General features: G+C 50.9%; 1 protein-coding gene across 1 annotated transcript in view; it reads right to left on the reverse strand.

Annotated features, from left to right (window-relative positions):
* The window catches only part of Nacc2 (NACC family member 2), a 60,842-nt gene extending 52,590 nt beyond the window's left edge, over positions 1-8,252 (reverse strand). The window contains exon 1 of the mRNA XM_051184879.1: positions 8,104-8,252. The gene's annotated coding sequence lies outside the window, so the exon portion shown is untranslated. The remainder of the gene's footprint in view (positions 1-8,103) is intronic.
* Between the last annotated feature and the right edge of the window lie 18,198 nt (positions 8,253-26,450).

Genomic DNA, 26,450 nt, shown 5'->3' on the forward strand with positions numbered 1-26,450 from the left:
CCCCTTGACACCAACGTCAGACAGGTTTGGCACTCAGGTGTCAGAGACAAGGATGCAACATCATTGATGCAGGCAAGGTCAAGTGTGCCTAGAACTGTTCAGCCATACTTCCCTGCAGTGCGGCTGGTTTGGACCCCAAGGATATCTCTACAGATATCCTTTAAGCCTCTCTACAGCTGCAGCTGGTGTGCACCCTACACTGTCTGTCCCTGTGCCAGCCATGTCACCCCAGGACTTCACTGTGACCCACGTGCTTCGGTTTCCAGGCCACTTCATGTGACACAGACTCACCGCTAAACTGGGTTACAATAATTAACACAATGCCTGTCTCTCCTATCCCAAAGCTTATGTAAGCCTCGGCCCCATTTCCCTCCTTCGGCCCCCTCTCTTTCGCTCTTTCAAACATCTCTAGCTGGACTGCTACTCGCACATCCTCTGAGAAGCAGTGGACAGTGTCTGAGGCCCACCCTGCTGGCAAGTACTGCAAGAGCCACCAAGGACAAAGGTTTTCTGTCCTAGACCAAAACTTCATTTTTCCCCTCCCCAAAACCTCCAACAGGGTCTTATTCACAAACAGGGCATTGACTGGTTAAGGAGCTGAGCTGAGCTCATCCAGAGTTAGAAGGAAGAGGCTGGGACAAGGAGGCAGCAGCTAGAATGGTGCAGACAAGGTCAAGTGTGTCTAGAACTGTGGAGCCATGAGAAGGTGAGAGGGGCTGGAGAGGGTCTCAGCATACAGATTACCTACCTGTATTCCTGGGTTCAGCCTGGATGTCTGCTGTTGTTGTTTTCAACATTTATTTTTGGTAGGGACAGAAGAGATTGCTTAGTAGCTAAAAGCACTTGCTGCTCTTCCAAAGGACCCAGGTTCCATTCTCAGCATCCACATGGCAACTAATAAAGATCTGTAACTCCCATTTTCAATAGATCCAATGCCCTGTCCTGGCCTTCAGACACCAGGAACACAAATGGTGCACATACATATATTCAGGCAAAACCCCAGGACATACAAAACCTTTTTCTAATTTCCAATCATTTTTTTTTAAAGATTTATTTAATATGTATGCGTATTTTGCCTGCATTTATGCATAGGCACATGTGTGTAGTACTCATGGAGGCCAGAAGAGGGCTCTGAACCACCTGGACCTGGACATGGTTGGTGCCACCATGCATGTGCTGGGAGCCAAACCCATATCCTCTGCAAGATCAGCCAGTGATCTAATTTGCTGAGCTATCTCTCTAGTCCTGAATTTCTGCCGTCTTTGTTTTTTGTTTACACCTATCTGCCTTTAGTACTTTTTAGGTCAGCCCAAAGCTATCCTTTAAAACAATGCCCCCTCCTGCAGACCACAGGTACAAGTACTTTTCAGCAGACACTCCACACCCCAAATCCTACAGCAGCCATAGTGGGAAGGGTGGGAGCACAAAGAGGTAGCTGGCTATGTCATGAAGAAGACAGCTCTTTGGGACACTCTTGGATATGGCACAGATCTCCCCAGAGCTGACTGTGGATCAGCCCTGGCCAATGACCCTAATGACTAAAGTGGGGTGCTGTATGCTATTTAGAGTTCATGATCAGCATCCCTCATTTCACAGCAAGGAGATTTGGTGACACCCAATGGGCTTCAGTTTCACCAGACTAGAGGGGGCATCTTTGGGGAACCAACTACTGGGCTTTCACTGGTACCAGGTGACACTGTTTCTAGGAACCCCTCAAACAGGCCTTTCCACTGTTTAGGGTCAGGGACATTGCTCTATGGGGCTTTGTTACAGTGGAACAGTGTTTGAAAGAAGTGTTATCCTAGCCAGACCATGCCATGCCCATGAGGATAAACCAGGAGGGTAGACATGGCAGAACACTTCCTCCTTGTAAAGATATAGCTGCCATCAGACCCCCAAAGACCAGCACAGCAGGACATACCCGTGCCAGAGCACACCCTTTCTCAGGTTCTGTCCCTGTGCCCCCTGGAAGAAGCCCAAAGCCAGCATGACAACTGCCTAACCTTGAACATGTCAATTCCTAGGGGCTGCTGAGTCACAGAAGCTGAGTGCCTGTGTCAAGGCCCAGACACAGTCACCATCACAGCACTGTCACCCCAGATAGATGCTACTCCACACCACAGCATGCCTGCCGAGAGGCTACCAGTTTCCTATCACTGTAGCAAAGTGGACTGAAGGATGTGGGTGGGGCTCCACAGACCTAAGGCTCTGGGATGCTGCTAGGACACAGGGACCATGAGGAGAGAAGCCTGGGTATACAGGGTGAGGAGAATGGAAGAAAAAGTCTCAGGCCAAGGACAAGGGCCCAAGTTCCAGGGAAGCTGGACTGCGCCCTCCCCCTCCCCGCCAGGATTCCCAAAGCGCAGGCAATTTGCATAATACTCTTTGCAAGTTAATATCAGACTGATAATGATCTCCCTCACAGCAGAGTGGCTGAGGTGCTGTTACAACACTAAGTAATCATATTTTAAATTATGTTTCCCTTTATAGAAAGGTGTTGCAGAAACACAGACATGAAATCTGTCTGTTGCAGCCCACTGCCAACCACCTGACCAGCTTGGGCACTGCCAGGTGCCCACAGTCCCAGGGACAGCGAGGGGCTGCTGGCCATGGGCCATGTGAGCACATGAGCTCACATATACACAAATATGCATATGTATACCTGTGCACACACACCCGACCTGCCTGCCCAGAAGACCTGGGGATTCCCAGCTTGCCAATAGCTCAGAACCCTAGCCAGAAACATCGGTGTTCCCTTAAACAGTCATAAGCAAAATGGAGTGGTGGGATAGAGGAACTATCACCCCCCAGCACCTCACTCTCCCCAGGGAGATAATAATACCACCTACCCCAACCTGGCCCTCGGGCCACACCCTCATTCCTCTTGCAAAGCCACACCCCAAATATATATCTTATAGCCAAGCAGGGGATGGGCCCTGAGCCTTCCCCCAGTGAAAGAGCCAAGATTTCCCATTTTCTACTCTCTTCATTTCGGAACCAGGACTGGCCACTCAACCTCTATTTTCTTAAAAGCTTCCCCCCCTTTTTTTATATAAAAAAAATCCAATTATAGCACAAATCTCTCAGCAGGGGTCAGTGTGGAATAAGAATAGCCAAAGTTAATGGACATGACACAGGCAAGATAAATGCCTGAAGGGTTTCAAAAGTTGTATGATGCGGATTTCATTAACATTTTAATTGTAATGTATCTTTTTAATCTTCTCTCACCCTAATGGCTTTATATCCAAAAAAAAAAAAAAAAAAGGAAGAAAGAAAAAACTGCTGACAACAACAAAAAGTAACAATATACAAAATTTAACAAAGGCGCTTAGCATCGCAATAGTAACTAGATTAAATGCGCAAAAACTGTGTTAACATTGTGATTTTTTAAGAGGAGAGTCAAGAGTGGAGATGGCAGAGGAGGAGAGGAGGGAGGCCGAGGACACAGGATGCAACCCCGGGAAAAGGGGGGATGGGGCAGTACTGGGGTGCCTCAGAAGTCAGCAACAGGACAGGATAGCAGGCCACCTCACCAACCCCCTCCCCTCCCCCCGGCCCAGCAACACAGGAGACAGAAGGGAGAGATCCTACAAACAACAGAGGGTGAAGCAGGAGCCTCTCCTCATGCCCCCAACAGGGTAGACGATAAGAAGGGACTCTCAGCTGCTGGCATAGAAAGGGTTCTGGGATTTCATATTGGAAAGACTACCTCGCCAGTAGGACTAGACCCTAGTATCCAGTCAGGAACCTCAGCCCACTCTTGACTATGGACATACTATATTACCTCTGACTTTTAACAAATGGTGGTTTTCAAAAGTATTCTTGGCTCTGATTACAGAGGAATTGGGAAATTTTTATTTTCAATCAACAAACATTCTTTGGGGGCTGGCTTTGCCAGACCCAATGTACTCTACCCAGATCCTCCTGCCTTTCGGCCTGTCACCCCTCCCCACTGGAATGCCAGGGGGCATTGGCCACCCCAGGGCCAGACAGCTCAAAGGCGGGACTCCCTGCTCGCCCCCAGTGACTATATATGGGCACTTTCAGGCCCCGTAGATCCCGCCCCACCCCACCCCTGCCTGCTTCCCAGACACCAGTGAGGGGCGGGCCTGGAGCTGGAGGCCCATCTGTGGCCGGATGCCCTCCTGGATGCCAGGCTTGATGCAGGGAGGAGGGGCAAGATTCCTAAGAGCCCCAGCCAGCTCTTCCCCGGGGACCTGGAAACAACTCCAGAGAAAAAGCCTTCTTCTCCCTGGGACTGAACCAGCCTCCCCTTAAAGGGCCAGCAGCATTCCCACCAAGGGTCTCACCATCCCAATGGCAGCAGGCCAGGCAGAGCCAGCTTGGAGACCTGAAGTAGGGGCTCAAACCGAGAGGGTCACACAGCCTGGGGAGGGGGCAAAATCTCCAATAATCTGACCTCAGGTTCCTAATCAAGCAGCTTCCCAGAACCTAGGCCCAGCACCGTAGACTCCAGGGCAAGCAGGGCCCTGGATCAGAGTCCACTCAATGCTCCAAAGTGAGGACACAGAGACAATTCTATGTTCATGGGCCTGTATCATCGGAGGACCAGGCACCCAAACTTCCAACCTCAAAGACAAGCCTGGGCACCTGCAGCAGAGGCAACACTTGCTCTAGGAAACTGAGGGCTGCAGGTGATGCCAACAGGAGGCAGGCCTGGGGAAGAGTGAGAATTTGCTAAACCAGCAAAAGAGGTTGCCAGGATCCTTGCATTGGAGAACAGGCCAGAGTAGCTACCTCAGGCCAGATCACAGGCTGCTTCCCAGTAGTGGGGGCCCAGGCAGGGGTGGGGTGGGATGGGGTGGTATAAGGCTCAAAGGAAAAGGAAACCCAAGAGGCAGCAGCAAGAGAGGCTGTGAGAAGGGCTACCCACCATCTGAGAAACCAGGTAGAGACTATGTTAGCTAAGCTTTCCCCACCACCGAGTGATAAGCTGCTCACACTGCCTTAGAGATGAAGTATGAGTTAGTCCAGGATAGCCCAGAGTCTTCAGGCAGGAGCTGTGGGGTGAGGGGAGCAGCAAGCCAGTCCTAAACAGGGTCTAGTACCCCTTCATCACCTGACCACACCCAGGTAGAGCAGACTCTACAAGCTCCCTCACAGAGCCAGAGCAGCTAAAGCCACTATCCCAGGAGCTGGTGGTACCTGTCCCCTGCATCATTGAGGTGTTCCCTGCATTACCACAGGGCTCTCCTCCCTTCTCCAAAAGGCCAGGCCTGGAGCAAAGTGTAAGGACACATATCTGTTGTCCCAGGTTTTAGGAGGCTGGAGGATCAGGGCTCCAAGGTCATCCTCAGCTACATATAGAGTTCAAGGCTAGCCTGAACTACATAAGACTGTCTCCAAAATTAAAAAAAAAAAAAAAAAAAAATCAAAGCAAAAACAGGCTCAAAGTCCACAAAGGTTTCCTCAGCCCAGAGTGACTTCTTGGGACAAAGCCATGGGTACCAGCATCCATTCCCATTCCAAGCAGCCAATACTCCTCAGAGCCAGAAAGCAGCCTTTGCCATCCTAAGAACCCAGGTCCAGTAGGAGGCCAGCATGGGCCAGACACACATAAATAGTTATCAAGGCAAGGGTGTGGATACCAGCAGGGAAAGCAGCACACACTGGGCGGGGGATGGGGTGGGAGGGGTGGTGTCACAGTCACTTTCTCAAATATGCTCCTTACATTTGGGGTTTATGACCCTGCAGCAGATGAAGGCAAGGGGCTGAGGTCTGACAGTGGTTCATAGTCACTGGACCCAACAAACAGCACAGCCTTAGCAGCTTGGGAGGTGTTTATCCCATCCCTACACCCAAGCTGACTTCAATCCACCGAAAGCTCTCTAGAGAACTCCCTGGAAGTCACCAGGCTGAAGAAGCAGAGCCCACAAGATAGGGGATAGGGTGACTTCATGGACTAGGACATGCAGAAAATAGGCCTGGGGCAGGACACATGGACAGCCAGAGCTGGCAGCCACTGGGTGCCACACGCATTCTAGGATCAAGGATGTCAGAGGCACAGACCTCAGAGGCAGGGACTCACATCTTGTGGAGGTAATCACAGCTCTCAGTTTCTGCCCCATCAGTGCTGGACTCCTACGCCAAGACCAGACAAGACCCTTAAGATCACACTGCCCCCATGCAAATCAGACAGGAAGGACCTCTTGTGGCACACCAGCTTACCACCTGAAACTACTAGTCTGACAGGACAATGTAGTGTCAAGAACTAGTCTTGAGAAAGGCCTGGTGAGGCTATCAATGCCATGTACAAGGCCCGTCTCCCAGGAAGAGGCACTCTGGGCACCCCACACACAATGCCAGCAGTCCATAATGCAGACCGATGGTGGACGAACAGCTCAGGAGCAGCCTGGCACTCCACTCTTGCAGCACAAGCGTTTCTCTCTGATAGTGTTTCCCAGCACTCTAAATGGCTGCGAGCTCCCGGAATCAGCAGGGTTCAGATGCCAGGCTGCACAGTCTTCATCTAGCACCATCCTGACATGGGTGTGACTGCTGAGAAAAGACCCCTGGCCATTGAGAAGGGACAAGTGATACCTCATTCTATTTGGGCTAATTCCAACCACCTGACCCAAAAACTGGGGACAGCTGCCCTGGCTCTCACCCCTTTTCTTTCCCTCATCTGGGCTCCAGCTGGGGTGCCACCCAATAAGGAAGTGCCACAGAGCATCCTTGAAGGAATGAAGAGTGAAGGGCACTGGTGGACGGACTGGGTGGCTTCATGTGCCCGGATAAGATTGTTGGAGGTTGGGACTAGAATCCATCCCCTAGCTGAACAAGCCTTGACCCCTCAACTGTGAAATGAAAAAATCACAGCCAACTCTCCCAGGACATCATGAGGTTTAAAGACCACACAGAGTGTAGAGCCCCACAGGACATCCTGCCCTCATCTTTGGTCAAAATGGAAAACAGACGGGAATAGCAGTCAAGAACTTGTAGGAGAAAGAGGACAGAAAAGAGAACCAGGAGAGCAGGGCCTGAGTAATGTATCAGGGAGGACCAGGGCGTGAATGTGCACATGAATTGCTCAGAAGGCAGAGCTTTACTGGACCAAGAGCCCCGCCAGGCCAGCAAGGATCATGACCCAGCCCTCTCCACCCCTAGATAGGCTCAGCTGCAACACTTCCCAGAGCTACACCTGAAGGCTAGTAGTATAGAGGACCCAAAAACATCTCCATCCCGAAGCTCCAATGGCATGGAGCAAGGGGCAGTCCGAGCTGCCCGGTGAGGTCAGCTCCAGGGAGAAGAATGGGGGAGCCCTAGGGTTCAAACAGCAGGATATCAGCAGTCAGCAGCGCTGAACGGATCTGCCCAGGAAAAAGAATCCAGAGAAGGGCTGAAGCGACCCCGCAGATTCCCACAACATATGCACAGGAGAAGCAGGTACCGAGTCCCAGCCTAGGGTAAGAAGCCATTGAGACACCCAATCTCACTTCCCCCAGCCCCAAACATCCGTAAGTTTTCTTGGAGAAGAGTCCGGAGACCTTAACAACTTTGCGGAGATGCAGAAACAGGGACAATCCAATAGCCCCCTCCCACCTCAGCGAACCCCAGTGCCTCCCAAGGTTGGAGTTGGCACCAGAGAGAAAAGGAGGCAGTGACGACCCCAGCCCACCAACTGGTCCACCTAGCAAGGGAGGGCGGGCGCGGGCCGAGTGTGAGGCGCAGACGCGCTGCCTCTGACCTGTCCGGCCAGGAGGGGTGTGTCCCCTGTGCCCTGGCCAGGTGCCAGTGTCATCAGGGTTTCCCCTCCCGTCCGGGGCGGACCCGGGGTCTCCCGTGGCCAGAAGACCCCGGCGGGAAAGGTAGGCGCTAGCGCTCCGGGAGCCCCAGCTTTGGAGGGGCCGGGGCCGGGTCTGGGCCGGGACACCTCTGCGAGCCGGCCTCTCCACCCCGGGGCCCACGCGCAGCTCCAGCGCGGCCCGCGCCCCAGTCGGCCGCGCCCCGGGCGCGCGGCGAGCACTGCGGCAGGCGACGGGTGCGCAAGTTGGGCGGCCGCGCCGCGGAGTTTGCGGGAAGTGCGGGCGGGACGACTGGCCCGCGGCGGAAACGGCGCGGCGCGCGCCAAGTTGGCCGTACCTGCGGGCACCCGGCCCGGTCCGGCCTGGGCAGCTGCGGCGCCGCCCGCGGCAGGAAGTGCTCCGGCGTCCCCAAGCTCCGGCGCCCGCGGACTTTCTCCGACCTCGCCCAGCACCGGCGGCCGCACCGCGGCGGGGGCGGGGCGCGGGGGAGGCGCCCGCGGGCTGTTTAAAGGGACAGAGCGCCGACCGCACGCGCGCGCGCTCTCGTCGCCAGGTGGGCGCGGGAGAGGGAAGCTCAGGGGGCTCTGGTGAGAGATCCCAACGCAGAGAGTAGCTGCACCGGCCCTCCCGACCTCTTAGCGTTTGAGACTGATTGAGGAACCGGAGGGGCTGGGATCAGCGTACGTACAGGGGAAGAACCAGGGGTCCCCGGGCCCCAACCTCTTAATTCGCATCGGCCGTGCTTACAAACCCACCAACCTTGGATAGGAAATAGCATGACCTAGCAACCTTGGAGCAAGTACCTCTGGGCACTGGCACCGCCTGCCCACCTACTTACAGCAGTCTGGAGGAGGCTCTTGTATTCAAGCCCGGTGGGATCAAGGAGTGTAACACAGTCTCCAGTCACTGTCAACAGGGCTCTCTGTTTGTCCAAGGCCATGCTCTAGTGAACAGAGATCTGGTTTTTAAGTCAAGTGTCTAGAAATAAAACCCAACCACACTCGTCAAGTAACCAGGAGTCCCCTTGTTTGCCCCTCCCAACCTGAGTCGCTTTGTGTCCTCAGGCACAAGTGCCCTTTGAGGGTCATAGCCATCCTTCTCGACCCCATGACCACACAAGGATCCTTACAGGAATAGCACCAGGAAAGAGGTCGTGAGCAAGGTCACTGGGAGGAAGGGCACTAAGTGAACAAAAGTTGGCCTATCCCTCCCCAAGACCTTGGCTGCTGGCTAAGGTCATTGCTAGGCACTACCTTACAGGTGCATCCTGGCCTCAAGTTTAGTCCTTGCCTTGGTCATAACCGACTTTTGGCCTGAAGTTGGCTTCAGTTCTGCTTCTAGAAAACATCTGTACTTCCCAACCCCCACCCACTAGCTCATTCCCCTGCCTGCCCACCGGGACCATGGCTATGGAACCTCAACCCTGTGTTTTCCCTGGAACCCCACTTAGCACTATCTAAATTTGGACCCAATCTAAAGAGGAGCCCCACGTTGTCACCGGATTGAGAGCGGTCTGCTGTATTCAGAGAAGCTGGGAGTAGGGGGCAAGAGTCTGCTGTTGAAGACCTCTCAACCACACCTGGCTGAGCTGGAGGTAGCTTGGGCATATGGACCTGGCCTGTGATCACAGGAACTTATGCATTGCAGCCACCTGCTCCACACAGGTGGGAGTGGAAGGCTTGAGCTCTCAAATGCGGAGCAAGGCTTGGAGCAAGCCTGAGGCCCCGGCAGGAAACAGCAAGCACAGAGGATTCCTTCAGGCTCCTAACCACAAATATCAGCTCCAGTGCCTTTAATCCCAGCACTTGGGAGGCAGAGGCAAGAAGGTCTCTGTGAGTTTGAGGCCAGCCTAGTTTACACAAGGAGCTCCAGGATAGCCACAGCTACATAGATCCTGTCTCCACAAACAAAATTAAAAAAAAAAAAAAAAAAGACAAAAACCCTCATCTCTAGAACACCAGCACTAGTCACTGAACACTAGTCACTGAAGTCCTCTAGTCACCAAGGCTGGGTCACTGTGTACAGAAAGGACCAATAGGTGGAGATGGTGCCAGGCACCCTTTCACACTCCCCTAGTGAGATGAGAGCCTTTTAGCTAGCACCTTGCAGTCTACATGTTTGTTGCACACTTTTAATTTGTAAATTACATTGTTATTAACATTAATATTTGGTAAAGCTAGAAACGAAATCTAAAACCCAGGGCTTCTTTGTGGATAGGAGCATTGCTCCCAGCCCAAAAATACTTTTTATGTGCATTGATGTTTTGCCTGCATTTATGTCTGTGTAAGGATGTCAGATCCTTACCAACACCTGTGAGCCACCATGTTGATGCTGGGAATTGAAGCCGGGTCCTTTGGAAGAAGAAGAGCCAGTGCCATCTCTCCAGCCCCCAAAACATTTTCTTTAATGATATATTAGGAAAACACCAGAAGATGTGTTAGTGGATAAAGCACACACTATGCAAACAAGACGACGATCAGGGTACAAAAACCCTGGACTCACATAAAAGCCAAGCAGGCATGACTGGTGAGCTCTGGGTTCAGCTAAAAATTCTACCTCAGTAAATAAAGTGGAGAGCAATCCAGAAAGCCACCTAACATTGTCCTCTGGCTTCCACATGTATGCGCACATATAGCCTGCACATGTGTGCCTACACACATGCAAGCATACAAACATGTGAAGAAAAGGCAACAGATAGCAGTTATTCATGTATACACAAGCATTTGCTTGCCTCCCCACACACTTTCAGTGCAACATGGAATATTTACAAATCCTGGCCTGTGTCTGTGCTCAGAACATGAGCACATTGCCTAATTCAATGTTGACAACAACCCTATGAGGTAAGCTCTCCCAATTCCTGTTTAATACATGAGAAGAATTCAGTTTAGGGGGAAGATGCAGGCTAGCTCAAGGATCACTTAGTTGAAGCTTGGCAGTGGAGACTCTGCAGAATGAAGACTTAGCAGAGTGTGACCTCTGAAGTGCATCCCCCGAACTTGCTCATTGTGGAGAAAGACTCCCAGCATAAGGCAGTGGAATGCAGTTTGGTGGCAGAGAGCTTTTGCCAAGTCAATCTGCCTCACAAACAATAACTTCACTGAAGGGCAGGTTGAGCCCTCAGGGTCTTCCCCCTTTTATCTGGAAAACAACAGACTGGGGTAGAACATAAATACTTCCCTAGTGGGGTGGGGCTTCTGAACCTTTCATCCCAGCACTCAAGAGGCAGAGGCAGGCAGATCTCTGTGAATTCAGGGACAGCCTGATTTACAAAGTGAGGTCCAGGCAGCCAGGACTATTGAACAAAGAAACCCTGTCTCAAAAAAGCAAAAAACAACAAAAATCTCCAAACAAAGTCACAGAGGTGAGGCCCTAAGCATTTACATGATTGAAACCATATCACACAAAATTCTTGTTTTCCTGGAAATCCTGAGAGTTTAGGAGTTCCTACCCTGAGGACTAAAATCCCCAGAGGCCTGTGGGTGGACTCCAAGAGTATATGCAGAGTGAGGTATGGGTCTGAACACTCAGGCCTAGGGTGAGCCTGCTTCCTTCCATCTAGGACTTGTATTAAGGCTGTTTCTTCCACCCTTGACGTTACAACATTGATGGAGACCCATATCCCCCCAGAATGGCTCTTGCTGTCTTCTGCACTATTATAGCAAGTGTTGACTCATCTGACTCATCTGCTGTACTTCCTGTCACCCATCTCACAATCCAGGTGCTCTGTGTCAGTCACGAGTCTGGTCATCTTATTCCCCTCCACCTCTACCTTTGAGCCCTGCATACCCCACTCTCCTCCAGATAAGAGCAGGCCTTCCACCCTCCCAGGCCCTCCACAGATTCCATGTCACTGTGGCCAGATAGCTGACAAGAACATTTAGGGAACTGAGTATAGTGGCTGGGACACATGTTTAATCCCAGCACTGGGGAAGCAGAGGCAGGTGAATCTCTGTAGTCTATGTAGTGAGTCCCAGGACTGGCAGAGCGACATAGCAACACTCAGTCTCTCAAAAAAACAAAAACAACCCAGGGAAGGAAGGATTTATTTCACTTACAGTTCAGGGATACTGAACATGACAGGGAAAGCATGGTAGCAGGAGGTCCCTTGCTCACATCTCTATGGGTCAGGAAGCAGCCTGGGGAATGTTCCCACCCCCTCATAGCATACTCTAACTCCATGCTTGCCTAATACCAGCACCACCCACCTTGGAAATTCTGTGCCACTTTGTTTTAAGATTTATTTGTTTATTTATTTGTATTATGCACACATTTTCTGTCTGCATATATGCCTGCACACCACAAGAGGGCACCAGATCTCATTACAGAGAGTTGTGAGCCATCATGTGGTTGCTGGGAATTGAACTCAGGACCTCTGGAAGAACAACCAGTGCTTTTAACCACTGAGCCATCTCTCTAGTCACCCACTGGGTTTTATATGGAATGTTTTCCACAATGCTGAGACCACGCCTGTGCCCCAGCACCTTTATTCCTGTTGTCATAAGAATTAGCTATGCCTAGCTACCCATTGCCCAATACAACAAAGAGACAAGTAGCTGGGCACATTTACAAACTGCCAATAACCTTAGCACTCTGCATGTAGATTCAGAAGTATCAGAAATTCAAGGTCATCTTCAGCTACATAGTAAATTCAAGGCAAGACTGGTATACATTGGTTTATGCCTTTAATCCCAGAACACGGACAGATTAAAGAGGGGAGACAAAGGCAGGTAGGTGGATCTCTGTGAGGTAAAGGTCAGCCTGGTCTACATAGTGAGTTCAGGCCGGCCAGGACAATATAATGAGGTCCTATCTCAAAACACACACACCAAGTAATACAAGAAAAACAAAGGAAACATATTTAATATGTCTACATTAGAGAGACCAAATGCAGGGTGTTGATGGTACACACTTTTAGTCCCAGCACTCAGGAGGCAGAGCAGGCAGATCTCTGTGAGTTAGAAGCCAGCCTGGTCTACAGAATGAGTTCCAGTACAGGCTCCAAAGCTACAGAGAAATCCTGTCTGGAAAAACAAAGAGAGAGACCAAAAGGGGATCCAGTGAGTTCCAAGACTGTCTTCAGGGTGCCAACAGGTTCAGGATTAAACAGAGGGCCAAAGGTATGCAGAGTTCAGGATTTCTGGCCTAGTGTTCTGGCTCATCAGTGGCCTATCATAGTTTCTGCTCTGGTCTATCTTGCAAGTCAGTATAAGTTCTTAAGTTGCTAATGTGTTCATTATCTTTTGAACCTAGGGTTTCACATGTGCTAAGCAAATGCTCCACCATGAACTATATATTCCCAGCCCTAATTTGCTCATTGTCTTTACCTGGGGGGGTAATCTTCCTGTGGGGCTTTGGGACCCAAGAACTCCTCCTCCTTCTCCTTCCTGTGTTTTGGGTAACCCAGTTAGACCTTGAGCTCACTGTGTAGTGAAAAATGACCTTGAGCAGGGCTTTGGTGGCGCACTCCTTTAATTCCAGCACTCGAGAGGCAGGTGGATCTCTGTGAGTTTGAGACCAGCCTGGTCTACACAGCTAGTTCCAGGACAGGCTCCAAAGCCACAGAGAAACCCTGTCTCAAAAAAAAAAAAAAAAAAAAAAAAAAATGACCTTGAACTTCTGATCCTGCTACTGCTAACCTCAAAGTTAAAATTACAGGTCAGGTATACACCATCATATCATGATAATTTTGGTGAATTAGAGGTCAGGTGTACACCACTATTCTGGGATTATTTAGGTGTATTACAGGTCAGGTGTATACCACCATTCCAGGATTATTTTGTTGGTGGAGTTCAAACCCAGTTTTTGAATAGCCCAGGTCAGCACTCTTCTGACTGAGTTGTATCCTTAGCCCCCAAAGTGGCTTATAAATGCCTGTTTCCCCTCTGCATGAAAGAAGCACAGGGACTACCTGACATTCGCTGTCCCTGCTTGACCTACATATACAGGTACAGGGCCCCATTTGTCCACTGTCTCTTCTCTGGCGCAGCAGCCCACAGATGTCTGCAACATGAGAGCCGTAGGCTGTCTGTCTCCCTGTCCTGGGAACCTGCCTAGGGGCATGGAGGGAGGTCCACAGGTTGGTGAGGAATAGATCCTTTTGCCCTGCCTGAGTTTGCCCTGCCAGGGTGCCTTACCAGTAAGGCTAGATCTTTCACAGGCCTTTGCCTGAGCTGCTCGGCTGAGAAGGCTGTGCTCCCCAACAGTCCACCTGCCAGAATTCCCTCAAAATGGCTGGCTTATAACTCCCAGAAATGCCAGTGGGCAAAGGCTGTTCTCAGCAAGACTGGTCCCAAGTATAATGAGGGGCCCTCACTCTACCATCTAGCTGGAGATCCACATGGCTCCCTTGCCAGAGCATAATCCTGTTGGTTAACTTTAGCAGCCCACATTTATCTTCCCTCTGGGTCCAGAGCCTGGGTATGCAGCTCACTGGCATAGTATATAAACTGGAGCCACCTGCAGGCCAAAGGAAGATGCCCTGAGGTCTGTGCGTGGAGCCTCTCCTACAAGGCCTCTCACAAAGGGTCTTTCCCTCTTATCCCTTCCCCTGCCTTGGATCTAGTCGCTTGGCAGTTATCCAGTGAATGGGTACGGACCTGGTTTGGAGCCACAGGCCATGTCTCTGGCCCCTGTCCAGGGTCCACTTCATACAGGAAGTCACCATGAGGCTTAGGATGCCTCCATTGGCTGAGATACTGGGGCGTCCAGTACCTTTGAATGTCATTGCTGGGATCACTACTGACTTCAACAAGTCATCCCTGACTCTGAGGTCAGATACCTATTCATATCAGGCATTCATCCCTGTGGCAACAGGAATGGGCTGGCTCAGGAGGCAGGAGGCCAGTGACAGACCCCAGAGTTCTAGCCCTAGTACTCAAGGGCCTAGTGAATGAGGCAGATCTGTGAGAAGGGCTTTAGGTGCCTATGTTTCTGACTGTCCTGCAGACACAGGTGCTAGCATGAGGATGGCATGTGATTGCTGGGAGAGGTGTGTGTGTGTGTGTGTGTTCCTACTCTGTCCCTTCCATGCCTAGTGACTTTCTATCTGGCCACCACCCACCCACTCCCTAGCCTCCACCTGCTAACCATATTGTCCTTAGCAGCCACAGGACCTTTGTACCTGTGACTCCTCTGAGGTGGAACGTGCTGTCTTCCCACTCTGGCACCTGAATTCTAGTGACCTTTCAGGACTGGGGGTGACAGATTGTTGTGTGGCAGTTTCCTTAAGATGGAAACATTTCATCCATTAGGGAAAACTTAAATGACTTAATGCTGCTTGAGGAAGTCCCCGAAACAGACCAGATTCACTAGACCCCCTTCCTCACAAGACTGAACAATAAACACAGCTGAGAGTCCCTCTCAGAGAAGCCACGCTGCAAAGGAGATTTAGACCAGACCAGATGCCTGGAAAAGCAGAAACCAGCTGAGCTGCCAGGAAGAGCTTTAGAACAACCAAGTCATTTGGAAGGGACATTCTCCAACTTGCAGGCTCTGCAGGGTGCTTCAGGTACCCAGCTTTGTGAGCTGTCACCCAGGCTGGGGAGGGCTTTGATGATACATTTCTGTTCCTGTAAGAGACCCCTCACCCATATCCTAGTAAAACTCATTGGTTCATCAAGTTGGACTCTGGTGGTATCTGGACTTTGGTCTGTCATGGGTTCCTTATCTGGGGTGAGAAGGTGTGTGTGTGTTATGTCTCCCCAAAAAATCTTGTCACACAACACAGGTCCTTAGGGAAAGTGTCCTCAGTACCCTAGCCAATACTTAGCAGCTGCAGCAACAGTCAAGTCCCCTTCTTAGGAATGAAGGGTCAGGAGCTGCCACTTACTAAGGAACAAAATCTACTCAGGTTACTTGTCTGTGGGACTTAGATTCTGAATACAAAATAAAGATGACCTGGGCTAGGTGTTGGTGGCACACACCTTTAATCCCAGCACTCAGGAGGCAGAGGCAGGAGGATCTCCGTGAGTTTGAGGCCAGTTTGGTCTACAGAGTGAGTTCTAGTACAGGCTCCAAAGCAATACAGAGAAACCCTGTCTCAAAAATAAATAAGTATGACCTGGAATTCTGCAGGCCATGGCCTTCCTTGCCATCAGGAAGAGATGGTGGGCATCACAGAATGGAGCTATAAGAAAACGGGACTTCTGTGAGGAACTTCACGTGGGAAGACAGACCCGTGAATAGAGTAAGTCAGGGGGCACTGCATACATGTTGGTACAGTGCTTGCCCAACATGCACAAACCCCTGGATTCCATCCTCAGCACTGCACAAACCAGGTATGGTACATACCCACAACACCACCATATGGGAGGTGGAGATATTAGGACCAGAAGTTCATATCATTCTCAACTTCATAATGAGTTCAAAGCCAGCCTCAGCCACATGAGACAGATGTCATACTGCACACATGGTGAGACTCTGTATCACTCTCATTGCAGCAGCTGAAAAGGAAAAAAGGAAACAACCAAGAAGTCAGGACTGATAAAATGTGGAGAATATAGAATCCTGTGGGTGGCCAGGGAAATGTGGCCAGACAGGGCTTGAGAGAAATCACACAGCAAGGCTGGAAAGATGGCTCAATGGTTAAGAACAGTTGCCGTTCTTGCAGAGGACTTGGGTTCAGTTCCCAGCATCCACGTTGTGACACACAACCATCCTTAACTCCAGCTACAGTTCTAGTACCCTCTTCTGGGCTCTGTGTGCATACCATACACATACATACACACAGACAAAACACATACATAAAGTAAAAATGACTCACATTTGAAAAGAAAAACCTGGCAGTGGTGGCACACACCTTTAATCCCAGCACTCAGGAGGCAGAGGCAGGCAGATTTCTGAGAGTTTGAGGCCAGCCTGGTTTACAGACTTAGCTCCAGGACAGGCTCCAAAGCTACACAAAGAAACCTTGTCTCAAAAAAACTCAAAAAAAAAAAAAAAAAAAAAAAAAAAAAAAAGAAAGAAAGAAAAGAAAAAAGAAAGGAAAGCTAGGCAGTAATAGTATGCCTTTAGTGAGTTCGAACCCACAGAGAAACCCTGTCTGGAAAAACCAAAAAAAAAAAAAAAAAACCACCACACACACAAGAAATAAAGAAATCTCCTGGCAGATTCTCCCCACTAATGCACAGAGGATAGGATGACCCTATACAGAGTACCACAATACAGCAGCCTTTCCTCTGCATGAGCACCCAAAAGAGGTGAAAGCAAGGGGTTGGGATGGATAGCAATGGCTATCTCCAACACCACAAATATAAATAATCAGATATAATAATTTAGAATAAATAAATAAAAGCAGGTGTCGATGAGATTATTTGCATACTAGTGTATGCTACAGCATACTAGCCAACAGTAGAGGCAGCAGCAAGCAAAGGGAGACAGTGGGTAAACACCAAGGGGTCCTCCATCCACACAGCAGGGCAGCTGCATCCTCAGCAGGGAAGGGAGGAGGTCTGCCACTTACCGCCACAGGGATAGACTCTGAGGACCGCATGCAGAGAGATGAGCCACTCACAAAAGGTCATATTCTGTGAGCCTCCATTCCTGTGAGGGCCCCAGAGTCCTCAGACCCATGGAAGAGGGTGGTATAAGGGATAAAGTGGGCAGTCACAGTTTGAGTGGAGACAGTTTCCACAGGAATGGGACCTGGTGACTTAGCCTAACACATTGGGCACTCAGAAACCGCTGAGATGGTGCAGTCTTTGGTGGATTTCACCATCACCCCAAAAGTGCCCTGCAGAAACCAAGAGGAAGGGCAGGAGTGGAGCACTTCCGGCTCCCACCCCAGAGGTGGGGCTGGCAGAGAGCACTGATGGGTGCCCTGTGCTGTGGCCTGCCCCAACAAGTCAAGCTCTTCCTGCAATGTGTATGAGCAAGGGTCTTGGAGATGGCTGCTCATGGCAACTGTCTCCCTGTCCTAGATCTAGAGGTATCTCTAATATTTATTTTATTTCAAAAATTTTAAAACAAGGTCTCTGTATGTAGCCCTGGCTGTACTGGAACTTGCTATGTAGTTTACAGTGTCTCAGACTCACAGAGATCCACCTACCCCTGCCTCCCAAGTGTTGGATTATAGATACTTGGTATCTCTCGGTTATAGGTTGAAGGATGGACAGACAGGCAACAGCAGTCTACCACAATGCCATGCACATCCAGCTGTCCTAGACAGCACACACTCCTTGTCTCCCGCTGATTCACCTCTCAGACAGGGGCACAGTGGTCTTGCCCTCAGTTCCTGCTTTATTGGCTTAGCTCCAGAAATTTGCCTCAGAGAACCATAGGGCTCAGAGTCCCTGAGAAGGTAGTATCAGAGTCAGCTGGCCTGCAGGTCACCTCAACCCTGCCTGGGTCTTGTTTCATCTCCTTCACTTTGCATCATTCCATGTACCCCTCAGTTCCACTGGAGGCTGATCCTGGGTAGGCGTGATGGGCCTAGTGCCCCAGTACTTGCGAGCCTGGTGGCCAAGGGTCCCTGGCTGCCTGTCAGCTGGCTGCATGGTAGAACAGGTGAATAGCAGAGTTTGCCCAGTGCTTACTCTCCTACTTTACCAGTGAAATTCTGGGAGCAGAATCAGGTTCCTCTAAGCCTCGGCCTTCTCCTCCATCTCTGCCTTCTGAGTAAAACTATGTAGGACCTTTGTTTAGTAGCTGGATGTAGCTGGAGGCTGAAATAAAAAATGTAGACTTGTTCACCACTGTGTCCCTGTGGCCACCATTGAGACACTCTGGAATGTAGGAGCCTGAGCCATAGTGTAGCACCAATCAGCCAGGGAAATGGAATTGTACCCTGTTCCCCCACTATTTGGTCCAGGCACATGCAATGAGGACTGTGATGAAAGCTGGGACTATTCAGCAGGGTCTCAGACATGCTGACACTGGGACTGTGTCTTCCTGAATGCTGGCTCTTGTTCTGTGGGGGTCTGAATGAGAATGGCCCCTATAGGCTCTTATATTTGAATGCTTAGTCACCAAGGAGTGGCACTACTTAGAAAAATTAGGAGGTGTGGCTTTGTTGGGGTAGACATAGCCTTGTTGGAGGACATGTGTCACTGGGGATAAGCTTTGAGGCATCAGCTCAAGCCAGGCCCAGTGGCTCTCTCTTCCTGCTGGCTGTGGATCTGGTTGGGAAACTCTCAACTATTTATCCAGCAACATATCTGCCATGATGACAATGGACTAAACCTCTGAAACTATAAGCCAGCCTCAATTAAATGCTTCCCTTTGTAAGACTTCTGTGGTCATGGTGTCTCTTCACAGCACTAGAACACTAAGACAGGCTCTGTCCATACACCACATGCGTGCTTGGTTCCACCACTGGGCTGTCATGGAGATGCTCATAGAGTCCCTGTCGAACAAAGAGCAGGACACACACACAGCCCAGGTCCTGAAAAGGTGTAACTGGAAGACACAGGTAGGCTGTCATCATCATTGTCCTCAGGGTGTGGATCTCTCTTTGGGGCAGGAACATGTGTGGGTTCCTAGCCAAGAGAGCTTGGATTCCTTCTGCAAGAGAAAACTGGGTGAGTATTTTGGTTTCTTGTCATTGCTGCAGAGCCCGTGACTCCCTCTGCTCAGGAATTAGGGCAGGACGGTTTTGGTTTCTGAATGCTTCCCCTCCATTTAAATTGGATGCTCTAATCTCCTTCCTCTTTTGTCCTAAATTTCCCTCCACTGCTCTGTGCAGCTGCTTCACAGCTGTTGCCTCCTGCTCTGGAGAAGGCTGAGGGTCGAGCTGGTTGCAGGCACTCATCTCCCAGGAGGGACAACAGAGCCCCAGATATATCCTACCCAGAGAGTATGGCACTTGAGGGGTCAACTGTACCTTTTGCTGGCCCTGGTGGGTACAAGCTGGACATAATGTTTGCAGAGAGAAGTCCAGATGGGGTCAGTAGCAAGGCCTAACACAGTCATTCAGAAAATGAGCAGTGAAGGTCTGTCCTGTGCCAGGCCTGAGGACATGAGAGACAACAATCCATTCATTTGCTTGCTCACTCATTCATTCAACAATTGGCCACTGAGTTCAAGGCCAGTGCTCAGAGAGCAGGTCTGGCAATCTTCGCAGGGTTACTCCTAGAGATACTGGCCCACAGGGTGCAGCCTAAGGGTAAGACTCAGGAATGTTTTTGTGCTACTCAGTTCCTCTGATCCTCCCAGCCTAGCAAGGTACCCTGAGGGCCCCCAAGGAAAAGTGGGCCAGCAGGGTGGACCTGAGATCCCATCCAGGCCTCCACAGAAGGGGGCTATAGGCTCTGGGAGAGCCTTCTGCTCACTTAGGATGCTCCCAACACTGCTTTTCTTCAGCTGAGCCTGAGAGGAGACACCACCTAGGGCTGCAGCTTGAAGCCTTGGTCCTGCCTCCCACTCCCTCCCCTTATTCCACTGGTCCTGGAACAGACAGTGGCTAAGTGTGGGATAACATGGGAAGAACACCTGTTTGCCATCTCTTTACCTTAGACCTTGTCTCTGGCAGGACTGTGGGGCAGGCAGAGACAGCCGTCTGGGATTCTTCTAGCCATCAAAACATCTGGAAGGAGTAGAGAATAGCAAAACCAAAATGAGAAGCAGGACAGTGAAAACACACCAGCATGCTTACCACTCACACTGGCACACCTCTGCACTAACAAACCCATGACAGGCACGCACCTGGCTGCTTGCAGGGATGGGAGTGGGATTGAGGAGTCAGCCTAGGCTGCAGCTGCTGTGGCCGATGCTTCCAGAGATGATGGCATTCAGGGGGCACCTTGTGTTTTATAGAGCCAGCAAAACAGACAGGGTTATCACAGCACAATTCGAAAAACACACAAATAATTCATGTTATTATGATGTCATAGTGCTGTAAATAATGAATTTTCACTAATGCTGGGCTTCCTCACTCCCCAGGCAGGCAGTGGGAGCTGAGCAAAGCCTGCAACAGCTGGGACTGGAGCTCCCATGCTAGTCTCCTCTAAGCAATAACCGAATTCCCCACAGAGGTAAGGAGGGAGAGGCCAACTGGCTGTGCCCACTGGATAGACCTGCAAGCCCATGTCAGCAGGCTGGCCGTGGATAAGAAGTTCCAGGCTCCAACATGCAGCCTAAAGTTACTGGGACTGTCTGGAATACTAGCTTAAGCTACCTAGTGCATCAGACTATACCTTGCTCAGGAACTCTGATGCCTATCTTTCTGGGGATTCATCCTTGCCTGCAAATCTTAGTGTGTGAGCACACAAAGTTCACCACTCAACCATAGCACTCACTCCAAAACCTGAGCAGACTGCTTCAGCCTGGTCCCCAGACTGAGGGTGGCCACAGGGCAGGATGCCATCTGCTTGTTCAGATGGCCAAGGGACCTGCAGGAGTGCAGGGTGCACAGCCACACGCCTGTTGGTGCTCTCTCCATATATCACTAGCTACCTGGTGGGTCCCACCTCTTGGTGAGGACACTGGTGCCACTATCAGAAGCCTGGACTTGATTGATCTCGGCATGAATATTCATGCAGCAGCCAGCAGGGCTGTCATTAATATTCCAAGAAAGGGGAAAGAATACCTGTCCTCATTTAATGGGTGAGGAGTGAGGTCAGTCTGCAGCTTATGACTACTGCTTCTACCTATGGTCTTCCAAGCTTGACAGGGTGTCCATCCTGCCCCCACCCCCACCCAGCCTTCTGACAGGTGACCACTCACAGTTTCTGCCTGCCTTCCTGGCCATGCCCTCCTGACCAACCCAGCTCTGTCTTTCAGCTTCTGGCCAGCCTCACCTGACCCTTTCTACTCTCCTCTGTAGCTACAGCCAAAGCCCTGGCTCTTTCTCACCCTTCCTGAAATGCTTACCTACACCCACAGCCCCAGTAACAGGATACCTACCGAGGGCTGCTATCAACTCATCTGGCTCCTTTACAGGCTGCATTTTCTCAAGTAGCTGGCACAGCCCTGTGCCCAGACCTGGTCAGTGGTTCCCGCAGACTCCTCTGTCCTGCCCAGGGTCCAGAGTTAGATACAACTCCAGGCTGCTGTAAGACCAGCTACAAGCTAGACCTCCGGAGAAGAGGGTATCTGCTTCATTCCTTGCTCTGATTTTGCTGATATGGGAGCCCCCTTGGGCCCCAGCTTCTGTCTTGTGCTAGCTCCCATCCTGGGAGATGGCCCTAACAGTTGGCCTAGCAGAGATGGACAAGAACGCTACCCCAGACCTTGGCTTCTGAGAGACTGGCTGTGTCTCCGGGGTGTGGTGGGGGAGTAGGGGCTGTTTCTTTGGGATGGGATGGGATGAGATTTTCCAAGGCTGACAGTGCCAGAGTCCCCAAAGCACACAGCTCAGCCACACCACAGCCCATGCCTCCAGCTGGGCCCATGGCACCCTCCTATGGCTGCTCTCTGCAGGAGCCTGGAAAAGCACTACGGGGGGGGGGCGGGGCGTGAGGTGGGGGTGGGGGAGCTGGCCAGGCAGGGAGGGTTCACCTGGCAGTCTGTGCCCTTCAGTCTGCCACCCACCCCCAGGCGCAGTGCGGGACACACAACTCTGCCTGAAGCCCCATGTGACACCGCTGCCAACAGGCCCGGGCAAGCTGCCTGGCAGGGCGGGGGAGGGGCACTGGGACCCGGATCGCTGAATCAGCTGCGCTGCACCATCCCTGCCTGGGCAAGGCTGCTGCTGGGGGGCAGTTCCTCCTTTTGGGAACTGTTGGGGAGGCATGCCAGAACGCTGGGATTTCCGGGAAATCGCCCCTGCTTGCTTCAGTCTGGGACTGTTGCTTCCTGGGAGCTAGTGCCTCTAGAGATGGGCAGGTTTCCTAGGAGGGCCGGGCAGATGGGGACCCTTCTTTCCAAACAAGACCAAAAACGGAGAAGAGAAAGGCACCCTGGCTGCTGTGGTACATCTAGCACGGTTCTGTTCTCACAAAACGCTGACTCAGCGTGTGAAGGCGCCGCTGGCTCCCTCCCCCTCACTCGCTGGCAGGGACGGGGCCTTCCCAAGGTCAGGGGACATCAATAACTGTGCAGCTGAGTCTGTGGCAGCACAGAGTTGTGCTCTGGGTTGTCCCTGCCATCCTTGCTGAGTAGGGACCATCTGGCTCCCTTCCTCACACTACCCCGGGAGGTCTCAGGTACTGTGTTTATTTGGGTCTCCACGGGACTGCAGAAGCTGCTGCTTATTACAGGAGCAGCGAATGGGAGCCACTAGTCCACCCCAATCTGGCTTCTAGAAATTACCCAGCCTCTGCACCCTTCTTGTTGTCCCTCGCCCTCTGCTGGCTCCTTGGCTCTGATCCTATTTGTTACTGAGGGAGAATATGCATATATTTTTCTCCCCACGATTTTGGGTAACACAGTGACCCCTTCCCTGTACCTAACATGAGCTAGAAGGAACCTGAGGTATGGATAGACAACACTGGCTTCAGCCTTTCCTCCTGCACTCCTCACACCTGGCTGAGCTTTTCTGCCTCATCCTGCTCACCTCGACTCCTTCCTTGGTCCTGGCTCTGAACCGTCCTGCCCAGGGACCAGCCCCCAGGTCTTCATGGCCACAGTCCACTCTGCCTTTCTCTGTCCCTCCCTCCCTCTCTTCTCCTTTCCTCCCTCCCTTCTCTTTCTTTCTTTCTTTGTTTTGTTTTTCAAGACAGTATAACAGCTCTGGCTGTCTTGGAACTCACTTGAGATCAGGCTGGCCTTAAACTGACTGAGATTCCCCTATCTCTGCTTCCCTAGTGCCAGGACTAAAGGTGTGTGTCACCACCGCCCAGAAAATGTCCCTTTCTTATTGGTGTGGGCCAATTGTGTATTCCCACCCTCCTAGGAGGACCCAGAATGCAGCTCGTTTCTCAAATTAATATCTGGCGGACTGACACTGTTGCCCACGTGTTCTCACTGGGTCCCCTGAGCCAGGCTGGGCAGCTCTGCCAACCTCAGAACAGTCCTAGCAGGTACCCACTGGGTAGCAGACACCCCTAGCCTACCCTTCTTCACAAGACCAGCCTGAAAGCTGTCCCTATTGCCTTTTCTACCTCATGTGCATGTGCCAGGAGCTAAGAAGATGGGTGGCTTTATCAGTGTTGCTCCTGTTTCATACACAGCCACTGAGGACTTCTGTGGGCAGGTACAGCCTATCTGTGTTCAGGTCTGGCCCCTTTGCCACTTCTATCTTTGACTCCTCCTGCCCTGATCTCCAGCAGGCAGGTCATTCCCATTTTTATACTCTGCCTGAAACAAGGCATTTTAGCAGAATGTCTAGGCCTGGGGGGAAGTCCTAAAGTGTCACTCCACCCTGCAGAAGCACAGTTACTACTGGAGTTTCATGGACTATGCCCAATGGATGGGTTCAAAATGCTGCCTTCCCCAGGACCTGGCTTACATGTCTGTCACTAAGAGCAATTACCAGCCTTCTCAGATAGGCTGCAGCCCCAAATACAGCTCAAAATGTCACCTTGGGCCTTAAGGCCAACACACTCTGCCGGGCGGGCAGTAGTGGCATACACACCTTTAATCCCAGCACTTGGGAGGCAGAGGCAGGCGGATCTCTGTGAGTTCGAGGCCAGCCTGGTCTACAAGAGCTAGTTCCAGGACAGCTTTTAAAGCCACAGAGAAACCCTATCTCAAAAAAACAAAATAAAACAAACAAAAAACCTAACACACTCAAAAACAGTGCTAATGTCCAGATATTGTGGCCTGCAGGCTCAGTCCTGCTGATCAAGGAAGCCAGGAGTTACTTCATAACCCCTAAATCCCAGAAAGGCTCTTGGCTATAAAGAGGGGCTGGCTCAACCAGGCTCTTCCAAGGCGTGGCACCCTAGGAAGCCATGGCTTCCAGAGTCTGGAGCAGGTTAATACCCTTATTTTACCAACCTCTGGCCCTCAGCTACCTTGGGTTTGAGCAGCTTGTTCTCAGTATTCATGTTCCCTGTGCTCAGTGGCCCCACTGGCTCAGCCTAGTGGCCCCACTGGATATTGAGAATGAAATCTATTCAAACAAGGCATTTCACTTGATTTTTTGTTCTTCCCAGCAAAGGGACAATGGGGAACACTCCAGGGCTTTGGGTGAGACTAAGTGGAAGCCACTTGCTTATTACATGTTCAGTTCTAGGTTCTATCCCTAGCACTGTAAAATCAACCTCCCACCCACTCCAGATCCACAGAAAACAAAGCAGGCCCAGGGAGGTTCCTGGAAAATATATCTTGTCCACTCTGGTTTGATGAGTGACTTAGAGGGTTACAATCATTGCACCGCTACCCTCACCATGCCTATCTGCTACTGAGTCCAGCTTTGGATACTTAGTATGTACCCGGGCATGAAAGTGTGCCTGGGCAGCCATCTCAGGACTATCCCTCAGCATGGCTTTATCTGGGCCAGAAGTCCCATCCATATCAAGCCCTAGCTCTGGTCTATGAATTTAACTGCCCCCTCCTCGGTCCTGAGCTGTCTTGAGACAAAGGATTTGCAATTTGCTCTTATCAAAGAACTAAAGCTTTCCAGGTGTGGTGCCACACGCCCTTAATCCCAGCACTTGGGAGGTAGAGGCAGGTGGATCTATGTGAGTTCAAGGTCAGCTTGGTCTTTGAAAGAGTTTTGGATAGCCAAGGCTACACTGAGAAACCCTGTCTTGAAAAACCACACACACACATCACACTAAACAAACCAGCCAAACAAACAACCCTAAAACTTGGCAGGTGGTGGGGGTGGGGGCCTTTACTTGGGTGGAGGTCCTACTGCTTTTATACCAGCACTCAGGAGGCAGAAGCAGGTGATTCTCTATGAATTCAAGGCCAACCTGATCTACACAACCCAAGCACATAGTATAGTGAGACCACACACACACACACACACACACACACACACACTCTTTTGGTTTTTTGAGACAGGGATTCTCTGTGTAACAGCCCTGGCTCTCTTGGAAATCACTCTGTAGACCAGGCTAGCCTTGAACTCAAAGACATCGGGCTGCTTCTACCTCCAAAGTGCTGGGATTAAAGGTGAGTGCCACTATTGCCTGGCTGGGACCCTATCTCAAAAACAAAAAAAAATCCCTCAAACAAGACTCAAGTTTGGAGAGATGGCCCATTAGTTAAGAGTGCTAACTGTCTTCCAGAGGTGTTGGGTTTGTTGCCAGCACCACAGTGGCTTAAAACCAACCAGTTCAAGAGTGATCTGTTGCCCTATTCTGGCCTCTGCAGACACCAGGTCACAAATGGTACACAAACAAGCATGCAGGAAAAACACTTATATACATAAAACAAAAATAAACCATCTTTTAAAAACACCTTTAATCCCAGCATTTGGGAGGCAGAGGCAGGCAGATCTCTGTGAGTTCAAGGCCAGCCTGGTCTACAGAGTGAGTGCCAGGAGAGGCTGCAAAGCTACACAGAGAAATCGTCTTGAGAAAACAACACAACACACACACACACAAATCCGACAAGCCTCAAGCTGGATATGGTGACTCATGCTGATAATCAAAGCATTTGGGAGTTTGGAGCCAGCCTGTACAAGTTAGTGAGACCCTACTTCTTATCCCAAAATCCCAGTTAACAGCAAGAGAGGTAGGTTCAGCAGTTAAGAGCACTGGCTGCTCTTCCAGAAGACCTCATTTTGATCTCCAGAAATAATATGGTGGCTCACAACTGCCTAACCCTAGTCCCATGAACTAATATTTCTTCTGGCCTCCATGTGTACCAGACTGACCTACATGCAGGCTATACAACATACATGTGAAACTGAAA

The sequence above is a fragment of the Phodopus roborovskii genome, unplaced genomic scaffold, assembly GCF_943737965.1.
Source record: "Phodopus roborovskii unplaced genomic scaffold, PHOROB, whole genome shotgun sequence".
Classification (NCBI taxonomy): domain Eukaryota; kingdom Metazoa; phylum Chordata; class Mammalia; order Rodentia; family Cricetidae; genus Phodopus; species Phodopus roborovskii.